The sequence below is a fragment of the Zosterops lateralis genome (genome assembly GCF_965231275.1).
Source record: "Zosterops lateralis genome assembly, chromosome: 3".
Lineage (NCBI taxonomy): Eukaryota > Metazoa > Chordata > Aves > Passeriformes > Zosteropidae > Zosterops > Zosterops lateralis.
This window is the reverse complement of record NC_139764.1, coordinates 75177689-75202452: the sequence shown is the minus strand read 5'-3', so window position 1 is coordinate 75202452 and position 24764 is coordinate 75177689. Positions and strand designations below refer to the sequence as shown.

General features: G+C 35.2%; 1 long non-coding RNA gene across 1 annotated transcript in view; it reads right to left on the bottom strand.

The window, feature by feature from the left end:
* Nucleotides 1-147: 147 nt before the first annotated feature.
* LOC310907992 overlaps nucleotides 148-24764 on the bottom strand; it is a 32796-nt gene continuing 8179 nt past the window's right edge. Inside the window, exon 3 of the long non-coding RNA XR_014589758.1 lies at nucleotides 148-527. This is a non-coding gene — a long non-coding RNA (uncharacterized lncRNA). The remainder of the gene's footprint in view (nucleotides 528-24764) is intronic.

Here is a 24764-nt window from a genome sequence, read left to right as displayed (position 1 = left end):
AGAATTCTGGAAGGTAAGAATGCACACAATTTCATTAAAATATTTTTTTAACATTTATGAATATAAGCTAGAAGATTTTAATATGATATGCAGAATGAAACACAGGAAAATCCAGAAAATGCACAAGGAAACTTTAAAGGCCTTACACCGACTTTTAACTTTGTAAAAGTCACAGAATAGAAATACTCATTGCTTTCATATACAAATTTAAGTTTGAAGACAGTGTTAGTTTTCCTTTGACTTAGAGATGTTGAATCAATTCTTGGATCACCACTACCAGTAACACAGTAGCAAGAGATATTATTTTAAATTCTTTTATTTAAGGGTGGTTTTTTTTTTTTTTTTTTCCCAAGAACTTTAAACTCTCAAATCATCAATGTGCCCCTTGAGGGGTTTTTTTTTGTCTCCTTCTTCAACATCTTAACTTTTACACGTTCCATTTTGTTGCCTGATTAAATCACTCTGCAAATCCTGTTAAAAGTGCCTTTCTTCATAGAGATTCAAAGCTTGATGTAAATGCATCATACCTGTAAAAAGAGAAAGAAGATAATACAGTTATGCATATACTCTGGAGGAGTTCATCTGAACTTCAAGCATGGTCTGTGATTTTTTTGCAGGTATTTATATGGCCTTCTCTGGTCTTTAGCTCCAAGGTGCTATAATTTTTTTAAATGGTGTATATTGGGCTTAACAAACTCCTTTTATTTCACTATTACATAGAGAGAAGGCTGTGGTGATACTCTTATTCTGGTTTTAAATCAGGATTGGTTCAATTTAATACACAGGCACATCTATGCTCGAAACACTACCATTATAGAAATACCAATAAAATAAATCAGCAAAGTGCTCCTAATGGAATCATTATCAAACTGAACCTTTGTATCAATGTAATAAATTCACTGTCTTGAAGAAAATCAAGTTAAGAACTTTTTAAATTTTTTTAATGGTAAAACAGAATCTCTACTAGAGGTTTATTTTAGCTCAGATGTGTGAGTTTAAGTTCACTTTCCTCAGCTTGGAAAACAGTCTTTAAGGCAGACATAGTCCAAGTTAATTGGAAACCAGCTTGGAAGAAATTGTTTAAATTAAGCTTCAATAAACCAGTGCGACATTGTAGTGGATTAAAAAGTGGTTTAAATTTTGTGTAAATGTGATGAAAATGTATTTTTTTATATATGCAACCTTTTCACAGTCTATTGTCTCCTTACTAATTCTCCTAGTTCTATCCTGAAATGTATTTTATTCAAGCTTAGATATCAGCTTTCCTTCACGTATAGCCTTCACATATAAGCAAATGTGTGTCAAGCAATTTAGGAATATGCCTGAAAGAAATATGATTTTCCCTCCTGAATCAATCAATCCTCTCTTCTTCCTATACTACCTATACAATTCTTATAAATGATACCTTCAGAATTCTACTGGGAGGTTAAGTAAGTGAAATGTTAATGCAGTTCTCGTATGAGAGAAAATACATGTAGATTCCCAGTGCTCTGTAATCATAACGCCTCAAGATCATATTCATATCCTTGAAATGCTGGCAGCGTATTACAGAGTATATTTCTTTTAAAAGATTAAAAATAAACAAAAAAGAAAAAAAGCAGGTAGAATCAATGCAGTTGTGTGAGAACCAGTGTAATTAATTCACTACAATTGGAACCTCGCAAAGGGTTTACAAACAAAGGGGTGGGATTGCAATTAACATGTTCTCTTGTCCCTGAGCAAGCCTCCCCTTTGATCTTTTCAGATGACAGAAGATGTGTCTTAGGAATTAGAATGTAATGCAGGCATCAGCCATGATTGATGGAGGGGTATCAGGGCTGAGCAAGGGGAAACTCTTCAGGCAAGCAGGCATGTACCACTGTATTTATTGCACTGCCCCTCCTCCCTGCTCTCTCCTGAAAGGAACCTTTTCACCTAGGTTTAGCTTGTCATTAGCAAGGGCACTACAGAGGGGTGTTTTTGTTTTTTAGTTATGGTCTCTGGAAGCTGTGTTCTGTCAGGTGCTCCTTTCTTTTGACCTACTTAAGATTACAGCTTTGCCTTTAATAAGAGCACAGTGCCCTTTTCACAGGTTGATAGTCATGGATATAGATACACCCTGGGATTTAAAAAAAAAAAAAAAGGCAAATATATAAAGTATCAAGTATTTAGGTTCTACCTCTAACCTGAAACAATGCAGAGCAGAAGTATTTTCTTTAGTTATATAAATAAAATACCTCAAGTACTGGAAATATTTAGCTAGGCTTTGCACAGGCTCATTTAGACCATTTTTTTTGTTTATTAATATTAGTACTAGTCCATAGAGTATTTAATAAATAAAAGAATTTTTGTTAAGAAACTCAGTCAAAAGAAATGTCTTCAGCAACCAGTTTTCTCTGTCCTAGAGCACATAAAATGATACAACTCAAGTCTCTGGAAGCATTGCAGGTGCTTGCATCAACTTTACCTCTGGGCCATTACTTAGTCTTTTACACTTCCCCGCAATAATTAGCTAATAATTTAAATTATGTTTAAAAGGTAATAAAGGTAATATGTTCATGACAGTAGCTGTCACTTTGTGACTGACCACTTGACAGTCATTTGCCTTTCAAAGTTATAGTCAGATTAATGACATTGTACTACAAAGGCCTCACGACCTGAAGAAAAAGATGCCTTTTAGTGTAAGTTCATGTGTAACTCTTCTGCTATGCAGATGCAAAAAGACCCAGTGCAATGGAAGGGAATACGGAATATGAGAATTCTAGAAGAAAGATGAAATATTTGCTTTGCATACCAAATTCTTATTTTAGAATTTTATGTCATAAGAAACTTGCTTATGATACTTGTGTAGGCTAGTTTAGTCATTCCTACAATAGGTGACTCAACACAAAACATAAGCAAATTACTAATTTTCATTATATCTGCAACTCGATTCTTATTCAAATAATCTTATGCTTTATTACATATTATACTTTATAGAATATTATAAAAACATGGCCTTTCCTTAAATAATTTAAGTGATTTGTCATTTGGGATGTAAAATAAGAATGAAGTTAATTTTTTTAGTGTAAGAGAGGAAGGAAAAACCATTCAGTTTTTCAAAAACTTGTCTAAGCAGTTTATGTAAAATTCTGTAAACCTAAAATAGCATTTCTTAAGCAACTGCGGCTGAACAGGAAATGTAGCAATAAGTAGGAATCTATCAAACCAGTTGGAGCTTTTAGGAGTGGCACGTGTCTGTACTGCAAAGAGAGAATTCCCATGTAACGAAAGTGACTTTGTGGCATTAGATCTTTCCGGGATTTTGCCTTCACTAACTAGTTTTTTATTAAACTCTACAAAACTTCAAGGAGGTATCTCTCAGGTGGCATATTACAAGAGCATACAGCAGCCTTTTGTAGACTAAATATAATTAGGGTTAGCTGATTGCTAAGAGATTTAGAGGAAAAGTATTATGAAGAAAAAAAAGGGGGGAAAGTGCCCCTGTATTTTAAAAGCTGTATTAAAAGCTGCATGTGCAAGTATACATAAAAGTTTTAGTAAGTAATCACTAAGGATAGCAGATATATACCATACTGGTTAATTAAGCCGTCATGGAAAAAATGCTGCAGTAAGCAGTCATTAGTGGCTCTCAACAGATTCACCTCTCCTTTTCCCTCAATAGATTCTACTAGACTTTTTATTATAGCTGAGAAAAAGCAGGAAAAGAAAAAGCAGGAAAAATAATCTGTCAAACCTAGATCGGGAATGACAGTTGAGTCTGAGTGTAGCATAACTCAGGACTTAATTTGTTAAGGAAAAAAAAAAAAAAAAGGCTTAATTGGTGAGAAGTCTACAAGACCAAAAATCTGACTTTTCAGTAGCTTTTCAGAGTTTATTTGAGGATTTCTCTACTTTTGGCTATTTAAAGTGGTTGAAAGGCAGAAATATTTCTCATGGAACACTATTGTGGCTGATCCAAACATTTTCTGGTGTGGAATAAATACCCATATTCCTCCCCCTGCATGTGTGTTATGTGATCATGGTTTGTAGGTGAACGAGATTATTCCTGGAAATTAGAACAGTACATCTGACTTCATTTGGTTCCACATGAGATTTAGATGTCAAAACAAGGTCTTTTTAAGGAAAATGAAGATACAGGGGGTGGGCAGTAGAGTGTACATAAACTTGACAAGGAGCAAGTTCAAGCTTGACTAATGTAGAGGAATAAATATGCTCTTCTGTGAGCATTATGAACATCTGTGCTCCTAAAGTAGGTCCTGCTCAAGGTTTAATTTTTTAAGGTTGAACAGGGAAGGTGTAAAGCTGCAGATCTTTAGAAAAGAAACTTGTAACACACATTCCTTGCTCTTCTAAACTCAGGCTGCACAGTAGTGTTTGCTTTCACCATGTGAGATCTGAGCAGTCTGATTAAGATTTCAGACCTGAGAGGGATGTATCATACAAGGAGAATTTCAGTATTGAAATAAATTTTCGTAAATGTAATCTGTTCTTAGAGAACAAATGCACATTTTATTGAACACAGAGGAAATTAAAAATCCAACCAACCAACCAACCAAACAAAAAAACCCAAACAAATCAAAGAGTGTTTCTTTACTCATGTCTTCAAACCATTTTCATCCAGCAGGTGGTTTTCCAGTCTGCATGTCATTTTACATTATTGATTTCTTGAGAGTCTCATTTCCAAAGGCAAGAGCTGATGATGTTTCTTTCTATCTCTCTTCTCTTCTCTTCTCTTCTCTTCTCTTCTCTTCTCTTCTCTTCTCTTCTCTTCTCTTCTCTTCTCTTCTCTTCTCTTCTCTTCTCTTCTCTTCTCTTCTCTTTTCTCTTCTCTCTTCCCTTCCCTTCCCTTCCCTTCCCTTCCCTTCCCTTCCCTTCCCTTCCCTTCCCTTCCCTTCCCTTCCCTTCCCTTCCCTTCCCTTCCCTTCCCTTCCCTTCCCTTCCCTTCCCTTCCCTTCCCTTCCCTTCCCTTCCCTCCCCTCCCCTCCCCTCCCCTCCTCCCCTCCCCTCCCCTCCCTTCCCTTCCCTTCCCTTCCCTTCCCTCCCCTCCCCTCCCCTCCCCTCCCCTCCTCTTCCCTCCCCTCCCCTCCCCTCCCCTCCCCTCCCCTCCCCTCCCCTCCCCTCCCCTCGGGTGACTCATTCTCCATTCTATGCCCAGAGAACACAATAGATAGCATGACCGGGTCAACTCCTGCCAAGCAGTTTGGATGCCACTGCCCCAATTCAGGTGATAAAATTTTAGCTTGATAGTTAAGCATCATACCAGGACCAGTGCTGTCAGTGACAGAAAAAAATATCATCTGAATCTTTTTACTTAATATTTCCGAGGCAGCCATAGTGTCAACATTTGAGACTTAGTACATGCAAATGACCCATTGTGAAAAGAAAGGCTTTGGAGGTTTTGGAGAGAACCATTGTATTAGTATTAAGTAGACACTCAGTTGGCTTTTGTCTTGGGTGGAGGCCATCATTGTTTCAAGAACTGATTAGATTTCCTATTGATTTCTTCATGAAAAGGCAGCCAACAACCTCATCTGTTATACATTCTTGAGTGCCATCTACTGGCACCTTCTCCAATACAAGCACATATACACATTTCCAGGCATATTTACATATTTATATGTGCACATAGGCAGACACACTTATCTGTATATGCATACATATATATACATGTAAATGGATGCATAAGTCAGGATTGCAATAACCAATTTGAAATGTGCATTCACCCATTTAAGGGCTCTCACCTCATTGTTACTGTGTTTAGGAGTTAAAACTAAGTTAAATTAGCAGAATTAATGAAGCCAGTATTCTTATGAGACTGTATCCCATATTCCTAACCAATTCCATGCCTCCTCCCATATGCACAGAACTCACAGATCTGAGTTCCCAGTCTTCCCAATGTCGTCCTAGGCTCTCTGAACTGACCGAGATATAATTGTTCTTTCCTCAGAGGGAACAATAAATTCTGTTCTTTACTCTGTCTCCAGAGTTCACAAAAGCTTTAGAACACGCACATCTTTGAGCTACCTTTCCTTTTTCCTTCCTCTCAGAGCTCATTGGAACTGATCACTGAGGACATAAAAGTTACCAGGTAGACCAGTATAAAGGCAGAGGCTCTAATCCCATTTCTTGTTTCATTTTAAATGCATTCATTTTCATGTAGCTCATTTTAATTAATTGGTTGCCCTAATAATCATTAAACATGGAATGGCAGTTGAATAAATATACCATTTCTTCTCAAAAAAGATTTAAAGGCTTTTTGGTTTTATTTGGAGCTTGGAGGTGAATCTGCAGCCACTGAGAAATATACTGATGCCATTGGCATTCATAATGAACAGGTGAAAATGAGCACAGACTTTCTTTCAGGAGGTCAGACATGTCCCTTGTTACTTTGGCATTGCAAGTGGGATTCTCAGAGATTAAGCACACAGTGTTAATTTCTGGCAAGCAACCAAGCTCTTTGTAAAACAATGCTATGGTAATTTTCTCAAATCTATATTCATGATTAATCTTTATCATTTATTTCTCTCCTATGGAAAAATCTTTTCCTGTTTCTACCAGACAATGACAAATAAATATGCAAAAAAGATGCGCACTTTACAGATCAGTCAGGATTGTAGAATTGCGTATCTGTGCTCTATCCAGATGACACAGAGTAGCTATATACATTTATCACACACAAATTACAAACTTTTAAGCCAACAACTGAGCAACAATCGTTTGTGCCTTTTCAATGTAGTCCCTGTCCTAGTCCATGTGTTTCAAGCTTCTATCAGTAGAAGCCTGAAAAACAACCATTCATCATTTCATGTTTCAGGAGTAAATTTTAGTGATGAGCCCAGAGCTCAGGCAGTTACTAAGTATCTGATAAAATAGCATTCAAACAGAAAAAACCCTGAAACAACCCTTGTCATTAATTACCATTTGTTAAACTGGAAAGCAACAACCTTGGTATAGAATCAAAATCTATTGCAATGTATAAAGATCCAGACTCAAAATGTTTTCATCCCTTTCTTCTTAAAAGAAAAGAAAAAAAAAATTGCTACATGAAAAGAATAATTTTTGATCTGGATTTTTCAGAAAAAAGAATAAGGAAGCAACCATTTGCAACGAAACTGTGATCTTTTTGAAAAATGAGTTTAACCTTACAAATATGAGCAGTTCTAAGAAACTTCTATGTAAAAAGTAAACACTAAGAAAGGCTAGAATTCTCATCTAATTTTAAGCTAACACATAACGAGGAAATGTAATAAACAATGGAAATAAAAATCAAAATGTATCAGCTTATGCACATTTTCCTCTTTTCCCTTTCTCTTATGGATTTATTTCTACTTTAAACCTCTATCAAATTCTATGAAATCTCTGCTTTCCTACTTTTGAATTCATTGAGTGCTTTAACTTTTAGCTACTTCTAATATTGTGCTTGGGAGTTTTATTTTCCTACAAGACATCTGTCTCATCTTCTGAAATGTTATATTCCACACTTTCATTTAATTTAAAATTAGATCAAAATAGAGCAGAAATATAGACTGAAACCACCATGTGTTTTCCTGTTAGCAACTTTCTTTTATTTTTTTTTCCCTATAGTTCAGGTGCTCTCCTTGCCCTATTTAAATAGTCACAAACTATAAGCAAGAAATTAGAAAACAAGTACAAGTGACTCTCTTGTAAAGCTGAATTTGTGTAAGATATATCCACTCCGCTAACCCTCCAAAACAGCTAGTATTAATGATACTAGATGCCAGTGGAAACACAACTATTGATTTTGATGATCTTTGGATTAAGATGGAAAGAAACTGAAAGTTTTAATAGGTCATTTCTCATGAGTCGTGGAATAAGCTATTCACCCACTGCTGAATCATAAATAAGGAACAATAAGGTGATTTATTGTTTAACTCTATCCTGACTCAAAAAGATAATTTTTTCTTGGAAATAGGTTTTGGAGCATAATACATAAAAAATCCAGTGGTACAAAGCCAATTCCATGCATTATGTTTTTGAAAGTATGAAAACTGTGAAGAGTTTCTTACTTGGTAAATAAATAATTTTTTCTCACAGTCTATTTTAACAATTTACCTTTACTCCATAGCTGACTAGAGACAGCAAAGATGATTTCTGCTTGTTATAACAGGAGATTATCAACCTATATAGTTCAATGAATCGTATTTTCCATTGCAGTTGATTATAGCATCTCATAGTTTTGTGAAACTTACAGTTTTTCAGACTGAAATTTTATAGATTTTTTTGTCTTTGAATACAATGCTTTTTGATACTGCCATTATTTTTATTTCTGGCTATTATTTTATGTGTGAAAATTGTTTATGCAAGATGTTTGACAACATCTTTTTGAAAGATAACCAAGATAGAAGAGAGGAAGATAACATTTTATTTAATGCAAATATTCCTATTTTTAAGATTATTTAATAGCTTTAATGCTTCAAATAAGGACAATATTTTTATTTTCCACTGGCATTGTATTTATTGCAAGTCCATTTGAATGTTCCCAGAAAAAAAGCAAGGCGTAAAAATCTGAGAACAAATAACATGATATTAAATTGTGTTATTTGAGAAATATTGTCCGAACCTGTAACTGAAGACTGAAATAATGAATACATGCAGAGACAAAGTTGAAGCTGTTTGTGCTACAGAGCAGACTGACAACTTAGCACAGCTATTTAGGAAACAGCACTCTGAAAAAATAATGCATCATTTGACCTGCAGTAGAATTAATCCAAAGAAAAAATGAAAAGGAGTGTGCTACAATTTCAGCAAAGATGATCCAAGCTATAAGTAGAATGTATTTCCCACCTAATTATAAGGTACTGTAAAGAATATGTAATGTAGCACTTAATACTGCAACTTGATTCATATTTTTACATCAGTACTATAAAATAGAATAAAAATTTGGGGGATAGTGTGCATTTCTGGTCACACTTAAAACCTTCTCACTAGCATGTTATCAATAGATGTCTTTTCAAATATTCCCAAATGAATTTTTTTAACGTTCCTTTCTTTCTTCTTCCTTTTTCTCCTTCTTTTTTCCCCCTCAATTCAATTTGCACTTTGTCTTTGAAGTTTGCTCTCTGCCTTTAATTACCTTTGATGGACTGGTAAGTCTCTTTCCACGGAACAGTTCATAGACTTAGGCTAATATATCATAAATGAGAAATCTTCTGCTTGAAGCACCATTTTAAAGCACCATTTAAAACTGGAAGGACACATCACATTGACATACACTCAATAATAACATTTCACAGCTTTTAACTAAGCGGGTAGGCATGCTTTTTTTCCCTGTTTTTTAATTTTTTTTCTCCTCTCAGAGACAGCTGCCTATTCCTGTTCATGCACGGTTTCTGCCAGTACTCTGATGTCTTTATTTAGGGAATTATAAAGAATTGCTTGGAGTCTTCTGCAGTTTGAAAAAACTCGCCATTGAAGGGGAGGAGGATAAAACTTATTCAGAAGACAGATGACAGCTTTTCATCTGGGGATCATACAGAAGGATGCTTCCTTCTATAAAAATAGATCCTGAAATGTTGTTTTCTCCTCACATTTTCAATGACCAATCATTCTTTAAAAGAAAGAATACCCTTAAAACTGTGAAGTCAGCTGAATCCTACAATTCTCATTCAGCCAAACTGGTATTTTTTACAATTATTACTATTTTCCACAGTAAGGCATGCAGAATTGACTCCTAAAAGAAACAGATTGTTCTCACAGCCACCCCTCCCATCCTTCAAGAAACAATACCAGCCTGAGTCAAATCAGCTTGCACTAATTTTGTTTCATAAAGAGACCATTTGAATTGTATTTGTTGACAGTATCTCTTTTTGTCTGTATCAGAAAACCAACAGAATAGTGGAACACTGTGATCATTATTAAATAAACTGTCATCCTATTTAACTGAATGGAGTGATTTAAATGTCACTATAATGAGCTGTTTGGAGTTTATTTTTTGGATTATAATCTGTTAATTAACAATTAATGTGTGCTTTTAAGACATAGCCCACTGCAGGAGGTACTGGTGAGGCATTTTGCCTCAGCAGGAGTGCTAGGCAGTAGTTAACACAAAATAAGCAACCGGGACAGATCCTCAGCTGGTTAGGATTTAACTTTGTATTTTCTAGAGTACAAAAGCAACTAGACTTTCATATGGAAATGGGTCACGGAAGTGTCTTTCAGCAGTGGGGAAAGGGTAGGGTTGTAACTTGTGAGGGTACTAGGCAATTGTATTCCCCGGGGATGGGAAAGAAGTGGTAATGCTGGAGTTTCATTAGCAATATAGACGAGCGGGGATGAACCATTTAGCTGACCTGCTGCTACCAATTATACCAAGTACTGAAGGATCACTGATCATGTCGTTTGCCAGAACAAGGGTTTCAAACATAAAAAAAGAACAAAACAAGCAACACTTGTACTTACAGGTTGGCATAGGGAAGTTATAAAGATTATCACTCTTATCTACTTCCAGGTCTTATGGAAGGTTGATGGCCTGGCCAAAGTATTTCTTCACTAAAACGTTCAGCTCCAGTTTAGCTAGCTTGTAATGCAGAAATGTGAAATAAATATGCTGATATTTACTGAGTTAATATAAAATTATTCTTTTAGTCTAGTTATTACTGACCATAGACTAGAGTGGATACAATTGGTCTCTATAACACCAAAAGCTTTTCAACCCTCTACAAACAGAAACTGGAAATTTTCATTTAAAATAGTTATATACACCCCACTCAACGCCCCATACTCATAAAAGATGGTTCCGCAGTTTTAGCAATTTTGTTCAAATTCTAAAAGCCAGAATATGCTTGAGAAAGGTTTCCTGAACTATTTCCGTGTTTGTTTGTTTGTTTGTTTTTTAACTTACTGATTAAAATCAGTGGCCACAGGTTCATCAATTAATGTCAGATCTTTGAGATTATACAGCTGGCATTTTTTTAATCTTATCCAGTTTGCACTTCAAATGTATTGGCATTACTTGCTTGTCCTGAAGAGTTAGAGGATTGCAAATATGTCTCTTTTGTAAATAAAGAGCTAGCAGACATTAGAACTAGAATCAAATTACCCCAATTACAAAGATAAGTAACTGTATGTAGAGGGATTGTTTTACATTATAGATAAATATCTTTTTTTACTCGTGTGTCCATCAGCTGATTTTTCTTGCCCTTTTATTTTCTTTTTACACAAGTCCTCAGAGAAATATCAAGCTGAATTTAGCAAAAATAAGTAGTACACTTGCCCCACAGTATCTCAGTGTGGATTTTCAGCTGTACCTGGCACTTGCAAAAATATTTCCTCTGTGCTGTGCTCAAGTTTCCAGCCACCTGAATGCTTTCCACACCCTGCCTACCTCTTCATGGAGTTATGAGCCATCATGGACCCAGAATGGATAATTTACCTTTTTATCCTGTATTTTTTTATACCTCTTGACTTATATACAAACTTTTTCCTCAGTGAATTTGAGTTTCCTAATATTAGGGCCCTGACTAAAGTCCTCATCATATTCTACTTTTTTTTTTTCCTGTTTCCTTGTCTAAAATATATCTTTGAAATACAGTTGTAAGCCAATCAGTAAAAACAAAATCAAGGTGTGATGAAGTTCATTACAGAGAAGCAGAGAACTTGTTAAAAGGAAAAAAAAAAAAAAAAAAAAAAAAAAAAAAAAAAAAAAAAAAAAAAAAAACCAAACAACTAATCTGGGCCAAAAGGAAAAATAATGCAGAAACAGAAGCAGAGAAAGCAAGAGGAAAATATCTTTTTGAGGTTATTTGGAATCATCATGGCTTTAATTTAAACAGAGCCATTATCTATGCTAGCTGACACAGGACAGCTTGTACTCATGCCACCAGAATCTCCAATTAATGAGAACTTCTGGCCCATAGTAGCTACTGACCTGTCTCCAGGAGGCCTGGAGAAGAGAGTGCTGGTTGGCTTCAGCCAAAACTGCTCAGGAGCTGGGGCTAATAATGTGAGACCACAAGTGAATGAGCATTTCTGAGAGGATAACTATGTGTGATTCAATTTGCTTTTGTGGAGCTGCAGGTACAGCTCTGCATCCTCTCTAACAAGCCCCTCTCTCACCTGTGCTGTTTTGAAGGTAGAATTAGACCACCTCAGGCACTTCCTGGTTGAACTCATACGTGTCTTCACAACACTGCATAGGTACCAACCTTAGCATCTTCACTAGTGTCAAACTAGACTGATGGAATATCACACGTATTCTCTACTTCCTCATGTAAAATTTGACATTTTTCTTGAGAAAGAAAAAAAATATATTGTATCAGAAATAGAAATTACAATTATTGATTGAGTTTTTTAAAAGTTATGTATATTATTATTATTATTATTATTATTATTATTATATTAAATTGTTGGGTTTTTTCTTTTCTTTACCAGAAAGTCTACACTGAACACATGATTATTTCCAGCACTTTGCCTATCACAATGCAGTTTTCAGACAAATAAAATAACAATTTATCCTCCATTCACTACAAAGGGTAAATTCAGAGATAACAGTGGCCCTGGGGATTTAGAAATTGTGCTAAATTCATATGGTAATGAACATCTGTGATGTTTTGATGACTCACTTGCTCAAAAGGATACAATCCTCAGGTTTCACTATTGTCTTTGAAAACTTGCAGGAAGTCCCACATGGAACACTGATGACAGACAACATGGGAAGGTTTTAAGCAGTCTCCCAGTAAGACAGAAGGCAATGCTAGGCTATATCCCAGTGTGATACAATGGCTAACATCTAAACATGGAAAACGTCTCAGTATTTTAATGCTTTAATGACATCATAAAACACTAATGAATTTATAACTTAATTAATCACCCTGAGTGCTGCTGTAATTTTTTGCCTGTTTGTTTTCTCTGTTTGCTGAAGTGGCACAATTCAAGCCACCTGCTGAGAAACTCTCCTCTGAATGGCTTAATTCCTTTCTTTTGCCTCTCCTCCCACTCCTCCCTTGACAGAAAAGACTTTTTTCAACTGTGTTCTGAGAATTTCAGAGTATGCTTTCCTAATCAACTGTGTTAAGACACTCAGCCAATTACACTGGACAATTTTCTTTTTAGAAATAGGAATACCTCCTCCTCAAGTTATTTTGTCACTAGGCTTGCACCACTGCTGCTCAACTAGATCACAGAGAGAAAAACACCAAAAAGCAGTTTTGAAAGGGAAATCACAAAAATTGCTTTTCAGAGAGTTGTGGAAAATCCAGGAAAGAGTAAGATAATACAAAAAAATCCAAATGCAAGCTACTGCTCAGGGTAGAAAAGGAAAGATATTGAGACATGAAAAGTATGTTGCAGATGAAATCAGAAAAACTGTTGTCTGAAGCATTTTATCTGCCAAAAATGTCTACATCCTTGGCAAGAAGGGAAAACTACCAAAGGCAACACATGATGCATTCAAACCCTGGAAGCCTGTCCTCACAGCAGTGCGAATGTCAGCTGCCCACGTGGGAAACAGGTACCTGGACAGCAGCATGAATGCACCAGTACCTTGTTTAACCATTTTCTTCTTCTGTGTAGGACTTGACGATGATTAATCTTACTGAACAATCTGCAGCAGGATTTTCTGCATTAAAGTTTTTTTAGATTTTTTTTTTTTTTTTTTTTTTTTTTTTTTTTTTTTTTTGGTTTTTTTTATAGAATTAACTGTCTCTCTTAAACCATATAAGTAGGAAAAAACAAAGCAAAACAAACTCCTGAAAGGAATGTCTTTTTCCCCCTCTTCAACTATTTTACCTAGATGATTATTTGCAAGCATCTTTGCAGTAACTCACAGATGAATAAACTTATTATAAAGTTAAAATATGTGGAAACACTCTATTGAACAGATGAGATGCTTGATTTTTGTAAACCTAAGGATAATTTACCTCATGACCTCCATAAAGTGACATTTAGGTCATAGTGGAAAAGAAGATTTAGATACACTGCATTTTTGCATACAATTTTTATGATTTATCATGCATTTAAATTTTTAATTTGTGCCTGGTTATCCTGTTCCTACAAAAGTCTGTTGTTTCTGGAAACTTAATCAAAAATAAATAAATGTATAGATTTATAACAAGAGTACTTGGGAATTTTATAGTTAACAATTTTATTGCAGAGATCCTTACACTAAGGCTTCAGGTTTTATGTTTTCTGTGATATCAAAGATCAGGAAGAAACCTAGCTACAAATGCAGATTTTTCTACGCACTCTTGCTCTGTGCTCTTAGATCTTCTTTCTGCTGTCTTTGAACTGGCCACAATAGGAGACAGTCTATCAACTTGTCTTTAGTCTATCCCAACAACTACTTTTCTCTAAGAATACTTTGAAATCTGTTTTAACTTTCAGGTGGTTTGGCCAAGCTATAAGTCTCCTTTTCTGTCATTTAGCTCTCTTAAATCCTGGGTAGTTCAAATTGTTCCAAATTTTGTTGAAGGGATTATTCTTTTAATTGTGATTATAAAATAGATATTTCATGATCTGTGTTCACTGTACAATCACAGAAAAGTTTTAATCCTAAATAAGATGTTGAATAATAATTAAAACTACTGAAGACTTTATTAAGAAGTTCAGGGATTAGAAATGAGAATTAAAGGTGGCTATTGGGTCCAGGGGCAAATTCAAGGACTTTAGACATCATTACAAGTAAAACAAAAACCCAGAACAACCCCACACACCAAAAAAACCAAAAAGCTAAATGAAACGTTTTTTTCAAAGTGATTAAGAAATTTACTGGACTAAGTATTTCCTCTGGGAAGCTGTCTAAATAAGCCATATAAAAACAATAGAATGCATTTTCTGATCTCCACAGAGATGTCATTGTGTATCATGGGAGACATAAAATCTGATTGGCTTCAGAGGGTCTTAAATGCCTGAACTGTTAAAGAAAAGTGTGAATGTGGGTGGGGAGAAGTGGAGTAAGAGAAAAAACTTTGAGAAGAAAATCAGAAAACAAAGGCTGAATTTTATTTCACCACAAATGTGACCTGTTTATAGAGCGAGCAAGTACCCAATTTTTTTTTTATTTTTTCCCAAAAAGTTGGATTGCAAAATGTGTTTTAAGAATACCTCCTTCATATAAATGAAACATATTGGATAATATCACAAATACATTTGCAATGAGTGAAAGTGGAATATTTTGTCCTGCTAACCACTGACTAAAAGTTAATCCTCTTAAATATGGTAAGAATGTATTTTGGCTAAAAAATAATATATGCATATTTATATTTTAAAAATTGTACATAAGTGCATATTCATTTGCATGTATGTACATATTTATTTTACTTTTTACTGCAGCTTTTTGCAATTCTTCATCACAGTAATAAGCCTTAGGATGATTGCATTATCCCTCATTCCCAGTAAATTACTGGAAGATGACACTGAAAGTGCAGAAGAAATCACAAAAGTGTGAATCTTCAGAAATGTCTTCCAAAAATATCAGCATCATCTATGTTTTTAAAATAAAGTTTTATAAAAAGATTCTCTTCTGCTACCAGCTAATGTAACTTCAGAGATGCTAAGATTATTTCTACCAGACAAGGCTAGTTGAAATGCTTCAGAGCTCTCTCCTTCTAATTACACATGTGATAAGACCCATAAAAATGCTCATTTCCTAACAAAATCACAGGATATTCTGAGCTGGAAGGGACCCATAAGGATCATCGAGTCCTTAAGTGAATGAATATGGGGATCAAACCCACAGCCTGGGGGTTATTATCACCACACTCCAACCAACTGAACCAATCTCAGGGTCAGAAACAAGAAGTGGCTCCTCTAAAAAATGCAACTCTCTGCCATCTCTGAGACAGTCAGGCTTCTAGCTGGAAAATGCGGCAGACAAGGTCTCTCTGTGGTTTCCTGTGTATAAATTTACCTGGGAGTCACAGTAAATAGGATTTGACTACTTTGAAATTGTACCCTGCTCTTTCACGTTTTCTACATTTTTGTAGAAGCTATTCTGTATTTCCTCATCAGTGTATGCTAAAAGCCTCCTGGATATCCAGTTGTAACTTTGTAACAGTAACTGATGAAAATAACTCAGAAAATCAATTAATTTGCCTCTAGCAAGGCATCAATTTTACATATAATAAAAAAAAATAGTAAGTATTTCTGAGCATCTGAGCACTGCCATTTCCCCAATACCTCTCTCTTTTATTTTTAGTTTTTTTAAAATTTTTATTCCAGACTGGAAAAAAAAGAAGAAAATATTAATATTTTTATTTAAAAAAATAATTTTGATTTGATCAAAAAGCATTGCTCAGGTGAAAATAATATTAATGTGATTTTTCAAGCTATGTATTGAAATATGACTTATTTTCAAAGAATCAGTTCTAAATGGAAACTTGAAATAGTCAATGCAAAACGCAGAAATAGAATATATTTCAGTTTTTAATAAGTTTTAGGTTTTTTAAAGTGTCACTGGAAGATAGTTTTTCAATTTTGACTATAAGAGGCTTGTTCATTCTTTTAAAAAACCCTCACAAATGCAACATGGTTATAAGAAGCATATTTAAAACAAAAAGCTTTTTTAATTACAGTATGACTTTGATTAAACTGTACAACTGGTTGTGATTTAACTGTATGAAGTATGGATCAATCTTTTAAAGTCATGAGAGCTTAATCTCTGTCTTGAGCATCTCTGATAAGGTACTTTATGTAGTCATGTGGCTGGCACTGATTGATAATTGCCTTTCATATAATTTTGAGAAGGAAGTAACTTGTCAGGAAACAAGAAATTATGATTTTTTTCAGTGATCTCCTGAACTGACATTGTAGATTCTTGACAGAGGGAAGAGTTGCAGTATATATAGTCATTGCCCAAGTGCCTACAAGCAAAGCACAAAGAAAATACCTCTTTGCTTTTTGCAGCCAACTGTGAAAGAAAAAGAGTAAAGCACTGTAAAGCAGAATGGTGACAGACCGGAGGATACCAGAGATTACTAAGAACGACTGATTATGCCTCATACATTCAAAGTGGGAATGACAGCATCATTGTGAGTGACAGCACATACTAAAATTCCCTGAGGAAAGACACAGTCTTAAGTGATGTCCCACAGACGGATTCGGAGGTAATGTGGGCCCCATGGTTTGAAATTAAAATTCAGGAGTATTTTATAATTCTAACTGAGAAGCTGAAGTTGCCTGATACTTAAAAAAGGGTAAAATGGACACTGTGGACGGATCTTTAGGCAACACTCCAGGCCTGTATCTTCCCTAAACCTGTAACTTTTATGAATGATTCATTATTTGTCATTATTCAATTTAGTGTTACTATTATTACATCTAGTGTTTTAAAATACTAATCTTGTAACCATTTGCCCCTCTGAACTTCACTCCTTTCAACTCATACAATTTTATCTTGCATTCTTTAACATACTGAGAACTAGGTGTTTATCACAAAATATTTCAAACCATTCATGACAGTTTTATAAAGCAATTATCACAGAGTTAATGTTTCTGTAAATGTATTACTGTACTTTTCCTGATAACTTAATTCCAGCTGCATACATGTGTTCCTCTTCATCTCCTGTGGAATCAGCTATTACGCATATGCAGTGACAGGTACATGCAGATTGGAAATTACTAGTGTTCTGTAATTTGCTTCTGTGTATTATTTCCTAATGTGTACATTTTTGAATTTGCAAAGTCTCTGAATGAATGAGAAACCTGCCTGTTTTCTGTGAATTTCAGTCTGTGTTTTTTTTTAAGGCATAAATGATAAAATTGTGTTTTGAATATGTCTAAGTTGTATACCTGATCTCAAGATATATTAGAAAAATAAAGACACTTTGTCTACAGGTGCAATTAATAAATATAGGAGAAAAAACTCTCTGCGTATAAAACTGCAAGTTGGCTGGACCTTCAGCTTGTTTAAAATAATAATTCCAAAGCTCACAGGCTTTTAATTCACAACTTCATTTTGTATCAAAATTTATCTGAACTACTTAGGGCTCTGAAGTTTTCTAAAATGCTGTAATAAGGATTTGTATGAAACATCGAATTAGGGACTTTTTATGGTTTTTAGCAGATTTTTTCCATCATAAAAAGAAAATATTCAATATAAATTTTATTTTAATATTGTTTTATGAAAAACAGACTTTTTAAAGATTGATTTCAGATAAAATTCAGATGTGCAGGTCTAGAGCTACATCCAAAGCCAAGCAGATTTAAATGAGATCTAGTGCAGTCAAAATGTTTAAGGTAATGAGAAAAAAGGCAAATTAAAGTTTTGTAATAGTTTGTTTAAATATTTTATTTTAGTATAATAAATACAATTTACATATTATTTCTGAATTATAAACCAACTTCCTAAAATACATGAAACAGCTACTGGAGTCTTCGATCAATACAATTTATTTGCTACATATTTAATTTTATATTATTTATTGCTTTACTTATGGGTGGACAAATTTAAATTAAGGAATATTTTTTATTTTTCAAAATTAACATGACAATTGCAAAAGGATAAATGGCTCCATATGCAGGATTATATCATACCCGTGGGGCACCTTTCTTCAAGTTCAAAGGGAGATTAATGTACTTGTTATGATGGAAGTTACACTTCCAGCACTGACAAGAAAGAATTGCTCTAAAAATGTACAGCAAATATACATAACTTTGGTACCAGATAATAGCTATATGTCATTAATTTAAAAGGTATATGTTCCTCTCTAAAGTCTTCAAACAGGACACAAACATTTTTTCCCTATGTGTCTCTTTTGCTCCCTCACAAAATGATCCACTCTTTCTCAATTACATGGAGACTGAAATGCAACTCGGAAGTTCACATCTGTGAATTTAGAATGCTGGTAAAAAAGTGTTGGGTAAAAAATTTAAAAGTTATTTTTTTAATCGACTTTTTACTTTGCAATGTATTAATTTTTTAGATATGTGAATTTTAATTTAATGGGTTTTCATTTTCCATAGAGATAAAATATATTTGATACTCAAAGATTTTTAAAACAGTTTGGAACAAAACCCACAGGGTTCTTTACATTTTATTTGCGTCAATGAATTTACAATATATCCTCAGTTGATATTTTTTCTTCTACTGTAAGCAGAATTAACACTTCAAGCTGGGTGACCTATGACCCAAGTATATGAGATCATACAGATTGAAGCTTTATGACAGACAGAATGGAGGCAGCAATCTGAAAGTTATGTTGGAATGTAACTCATATCTAGATTATTCAGACTGAAATTTCTCATATCTGGTGTTCAGTGTAAAGGAAAAGCCTGAGACGTGAAAAGAAAAGACATCTGAGTCTATTTGAAAGCCTAAAGTAGCAATAAGTGGAAAACTTCAAGGATGGTTAAGAAGCACTACTGAGGTTTGGAGAAAGAGTGGGACCGATGAATTCTAAGGAAGCTAGCCTCTTAGATCTTCAGATTACTGAAAGACACAATGAATTGGTCTTCAGCATAAAAACCCCAGGCATTACAGTCTCAGAAAAGCAGTAGAAGAGAGGAAAAAGTAGCTCTAGCAGAGTGCACTCCACAGAGGTGGAGTACAGAACACTAAAGGTAGAAAAATTATTCCTAACATTATTGAATAGTGTTTTGGGACTGGAGACTTGTGCCTGGGTCATTGGCTAAACTCTGGCCTGACGTTAATCAGCAGAAAAATAAATCCTCCTGGTGTGTGTGGATGGGTCTTTTAGCAGGAGCAGAACGTGGGGTTTCTTCTGGAATCCACCACAGCATCCATCATATGTTACTGTTGTTATGGTGCTGCACAAGTACAGATTGCACAAGGAGTTTTAGAAATGAGTACCTCCACAACCAGTCATGCCTACCCTCTCAGAGCTGTATTTACAAAACTACTGACCTGAAAAGTAGGTCCCTGACAACCAACACGTTCAGAGGAAATTCAGCTTTGCCAAATTGACTCAGCCTATAAGTGTTACGTTAATTGTAACACAATACTGAAAAAGAGCCAAAATGGGTCAGGAAATGTCTGCTTTAGATAGTGGCAGTGTAAACAGTTATGCTGAAAGTAACAGAGAGCTATTGCACTGTGTAAAGTTTTATTAGATTTAATCTCCCTTTAAAGCTAGTTCTTTTGCAGTTCAGGAGTAAAGAATTATTTTATAAGCACTGTGGATCAATATAAAATAGAAGCTTATTTTCCAGACAGTCTTGTTCTCATGAAAAAAAGCTTATATCCTAAGGGGAACAAGGAGAAACTCAGGATACTAATTCTAATATTTAAAAGTAATAAATGGCTGTTTGACTTCAGATGATAACAGACTGGCGCAAAAATCCACAGTATTTTTAAATATTACCATGCTGAACACTTTATCAAGGAGTGCCATGGGAGAACTGGTCTTGTCCTGCCTTGGGGCTGCAATGCCCCCAGTGCCCTGAACAGCCCCAGGGCCAGGAGAAGGGTAACCTGATCGTAGTTTTAGAGTTTAGGACACTCATTTACACACAGGAAAGACAGGTCTCCCTTCCCTGGATCCTTCTGGTTATCTTTCATCTTTTATTCTATGCACTCACATTTCTGAAATCAGGGACCACATCTACACATGGAAGACTGAGCTGAATCCTTGGAAATTCTCAGGATGGGCAATGAGATTCCTTGGATAACTGGGTAGCTTCAATTGACTGCTGAATACTGGACAGAGTGTGCTGCTTTAAGTGGAACAGGAGAGAGCTTTCATTGTTCTATCTTCGTTCAGGTGAACAGAACCTCAGTGCCTCATCAGGAAGAAATCTCATTTATTATGATAGCTTCACTTAACCTTAATTCTAATCTTTTATGAAAGTCATGGCTTTTCCCATTGAAAAATATTTCCTTTATATTCCCTTTAACCCATTTTCCAGACAACTTACCAAATTATCAAGCTGTAACAAAAACCTCTAAAAATTGTGTTCTGGATTTCTGTTATAAACATGTAGATACTGTAATTGTGAGTCAGATATGAGATGGATTCTGAGCTCTCTGAGTCAGATATGAGATGGATTCTGAGCTAAACATTTTTCTTATTTTGAAATAAATTCATAAGTGTTGTCCAGTCTTTGTCCAGAGCATTTCTGGGCTGAGACAATGACAATTTAGTAGAGAAGGCAAAAGCTAAGCACACAAGCAAAGCAAAGTAGGGAATTAATTCACTGATTCCCATGGACAGGCAGACGTTCAGCCATTTCCAGGAGCACAGGGCCCCCATCACACCTAACAGTGACCTGAGAAAGAGGGAAAGACAAACACCATCACTCCAAATATCTCCTCCTTCCTCTGTCTTTCCTCCACTTTATGTGAGCATAATGTTGCACAATCTGAAATGTCCCATTGGCTAGTTGGGGTCAAAAACATCTCTATACTGCCAACTCTGTGTTCAGTACAAATTTAAAACACAACTCTGTACTAGACATTGTGAAAAAAATAAACCCCATTCAGAATCAGCACATATTATTTCAAGCTTGGCATTTTTACTGACTTCAAGCTCTGATACAGAATAAAACTATAGGATTTCTCTTCACAGTCCCTCTAAGTACTGTTTTCCTCTCTACCCAAACACTTTCAGTATAATGATTATTAATTATATTCTGATAAAGATCCCTTTTGTTTTAATATTATAAGTATAGGATTATAACTACTTACAATGGGTTATAACATTTTTTCTATATGATAAAGCATATTAGTCTACTGAAAGACTAGGAGCAAAAATTCTCTTTCAATTACTTTTTTAACATATCCTCTCAGAGAACAGATTTTACACCCTTATCATTCTTTAAAACATACCCTATGCCTGACTTCATACCTATTGCATATCTTCTTCTGACTAAGCTAATATAATAAAGGTTCCCAAAGACAGTATTTGTGGTTTAAGATCATAATATGCTTAAAGTTACAGCAGAAAGGAACTTGAATTTAGCAGTACTCTCACTTTAATTTTTAGGATCATATCCTTTTTTATTTTCTTTACTAATTAACTAAGTTAGTAATCTCAAAAGGGTATACTTTTCAAATAATTCTTCAGAAAATTCACGGAGCTCTTTAAAATACATGGATGTGGCTGAGAGATAACCAAGCCTTGGCTGAATCCTGTAGAGGTTCATCAGCTGGCACTAAGATGCAGAACACAACTGTCCAGGAAAATGGCATCACAGTGGTAGTTCCCACAGCTGTAGGTTACTGGTACGAGGAGAGACACTTTATTTTGTATTATACAATCCAGACAAAAAAATTATTTCTGCCCGACAGCACTGAAAGTTGTAATAGCCTTCAGCATTTCATCCTGGGACTAAGTGAATTAGAGGGTAGGACTGAAACGAGACTATGACTGCTTTCTATTGTCTGTAGGCAACTAAGGTAGCATGGCCGCAGTTGTGACAGTTCAAACTGAAGACTTTGAAATTGTTAATCATTCATACTAAAAGGACTTTCTTAATTTCTATCTTCTGGGATGTTTCTTTTCAAGATTTTAAGGGTACAGCTAATGACTTTGAAATTGATTCCCAGCTACCAGAATCAGTGAAGTCAGTAATTGATCATGATTTATACCAGCTGAGTTTCTGTATACTTATCTTTCTAATGTTTGGGTTCTTTCTTTCCCAAGATAAGATTTTTGATATCACTCAAAGCTATAATGAAATTCAAATTTTAATTTCCTTTACATTTTCTGTCCCAATTCCAGAATTTAATCAGATGGTTGGGTTGTTGTCATTCCCATTACTCATATGATAATTCTTGCTATTCAGTCTTAAAGAAAACACACTATGCTCACTTGAGCCTAAACTTTACCTCCCATACTCACTTGTTAGTTGACTTGCTGTCACGCATGTCTCCTCTGATCAACAGCATGTATGTGTTTATTGTTGAATTGGATCTTCCACTAAACTTGACATGCCCTTCCAATGCATATTCCATAAACTACTAAATAAGAAGAGCTAGAAAGTTTGTTGAAATAAGAGGGAAGTGTTTCTTCATTCTGTTATCTGGACAGCAAGAAATAATTGCACTGGAGTCTGAGTTTCAAACTTTCATTCCAAAATATTTTAACACCAATATATTGAAGGTCTGGGCAATTTGGTAAGGAGGTATGTTGCTGTCTTGAATTTTGACAGCATAGTGTGTGTTAATGTAACTGATCAATGTGCTTGACATGAGACATTTTTTTTCCTTAGAATGCTCACAGGTATTTGTCAAAATACATTTCCTCAAAAGAAGTCAAACCACTAAGTTCATTTTGCCTTCTAACATGAGCCATCCACACTGCAAGGAAAAAAGCCAAAGCTCTATGTGGAAACAGCATCAGGAGATATACAACACAGTTGAAGACTCTGGTCGTTACGGAATACCAGTGTGAGTAGTAGCGACTCACAGATCAGTGCCAAATAACTGAGACTGAGTACTGTCTCCTGAAGCCCTGCAAATGAAAAATAAAAATCTAAGCTTCCTCCTGATACGCCATTTTATGTCTGATTCTCAAAGTGAAGCATTAAAGAAAATTAAAGAAAATGTAAATAGCATCTAGAGACTGCAGGGGTTTTATTCTCTTGAAATAGCTTAGGAACTTCAGTTAACATTAGCCGTGTCACGCGGCTAATTTTATCTTCATGAAAGCAATGCAACTTGCACGTTCCTGGTATTAATTTTGCATTTCCATTAGTTTCATTGTCATGTAGTCATGTACTCATACCTGTGGAGAGAAATACAGCTCTTCATGGTTCGTATCACTCAGTACTTGAGCGACAGTAAATACAACGCCATTATGGTCACAGTGCTTTGTCTGATCAGGGATAGATAAGCATAGAATACAAAATAGGTAGTTGTTTTGTGCTTTTCAGTTGAGAGATGATTGCCTAGCTCAACTGTCTTGCTGGAAGAATTATCTCTTGGCCTATTTTGCAGGCTTAAGCAGTTCAGTTACAGAGTACAATGAGGTAGAACACACTTGGGGAGGGAAGTTCCTGAGGTTCAGAGGTGAATAAGGGAACTTACTAGTACTGTTCCAGGAGTATTGCAGTCACTAAGGAGTAAGTGCAATGCCATCACCTCCCTGTGGTAAGTGTTCCATAGCTTGCTTTGGGTTCAGAAGGGTTTAACTGAGACTGTACTCCCACAGAATCCAATATGGCGCATGTAGACACGGACTTAGTCTCTTTTACCTGCTATTGGCTAAACCTGAACTCATGCCTGATAGCTCAGGTATCCTCTCTTCAGTTCAGTCCATTAAAATATCAATCTGCTTTTTTTGGTTTGGTTTTAGCTGTTTTTTTTTTTAGGAATAAAACAATTATCTCCAACAGTGAAGCAACTCTTCTCTGTCCAAGCATACATAATTCTTATTTCTTGTGAGCTACAAACAACTTAAGTGCCTGTTCACCATGGCAAAGGAAAGATTATCTCTCATCTGGCCACTACCTTTTAAAAATCAACTCCTATTAAATGATCTGATTTTTTGCTGAATATTTTATCTCAATTGCTTTCATTATTATTGAACACCATCTCCTAGAGCCAAAAGATAGGGTAAAGCATCTTAAAATGGAACTCTTTGTATATATTTAAAGATTTTCATCCTCTAGATTTAAACCGGCATAAATGTCATTTTAGCCTCTAGTGTTCTCTTGAAGGAAAAAAAAGCCAAACTGAATAAAAACAATCAAAAAGCAAATAGAATGTTGAAAAGGTGGAAGTTTTGCTTTGATGTGTTAGAATCTGAAGCAAAGAACTGAATTTCTATTTGAATAACATAGGCATCATTACTAGATTGCTATGACTAATCATGTATCTATAGCAAATTTCAACCACGTTCAGTAAATTAATAGGAGAGAGAGCTACA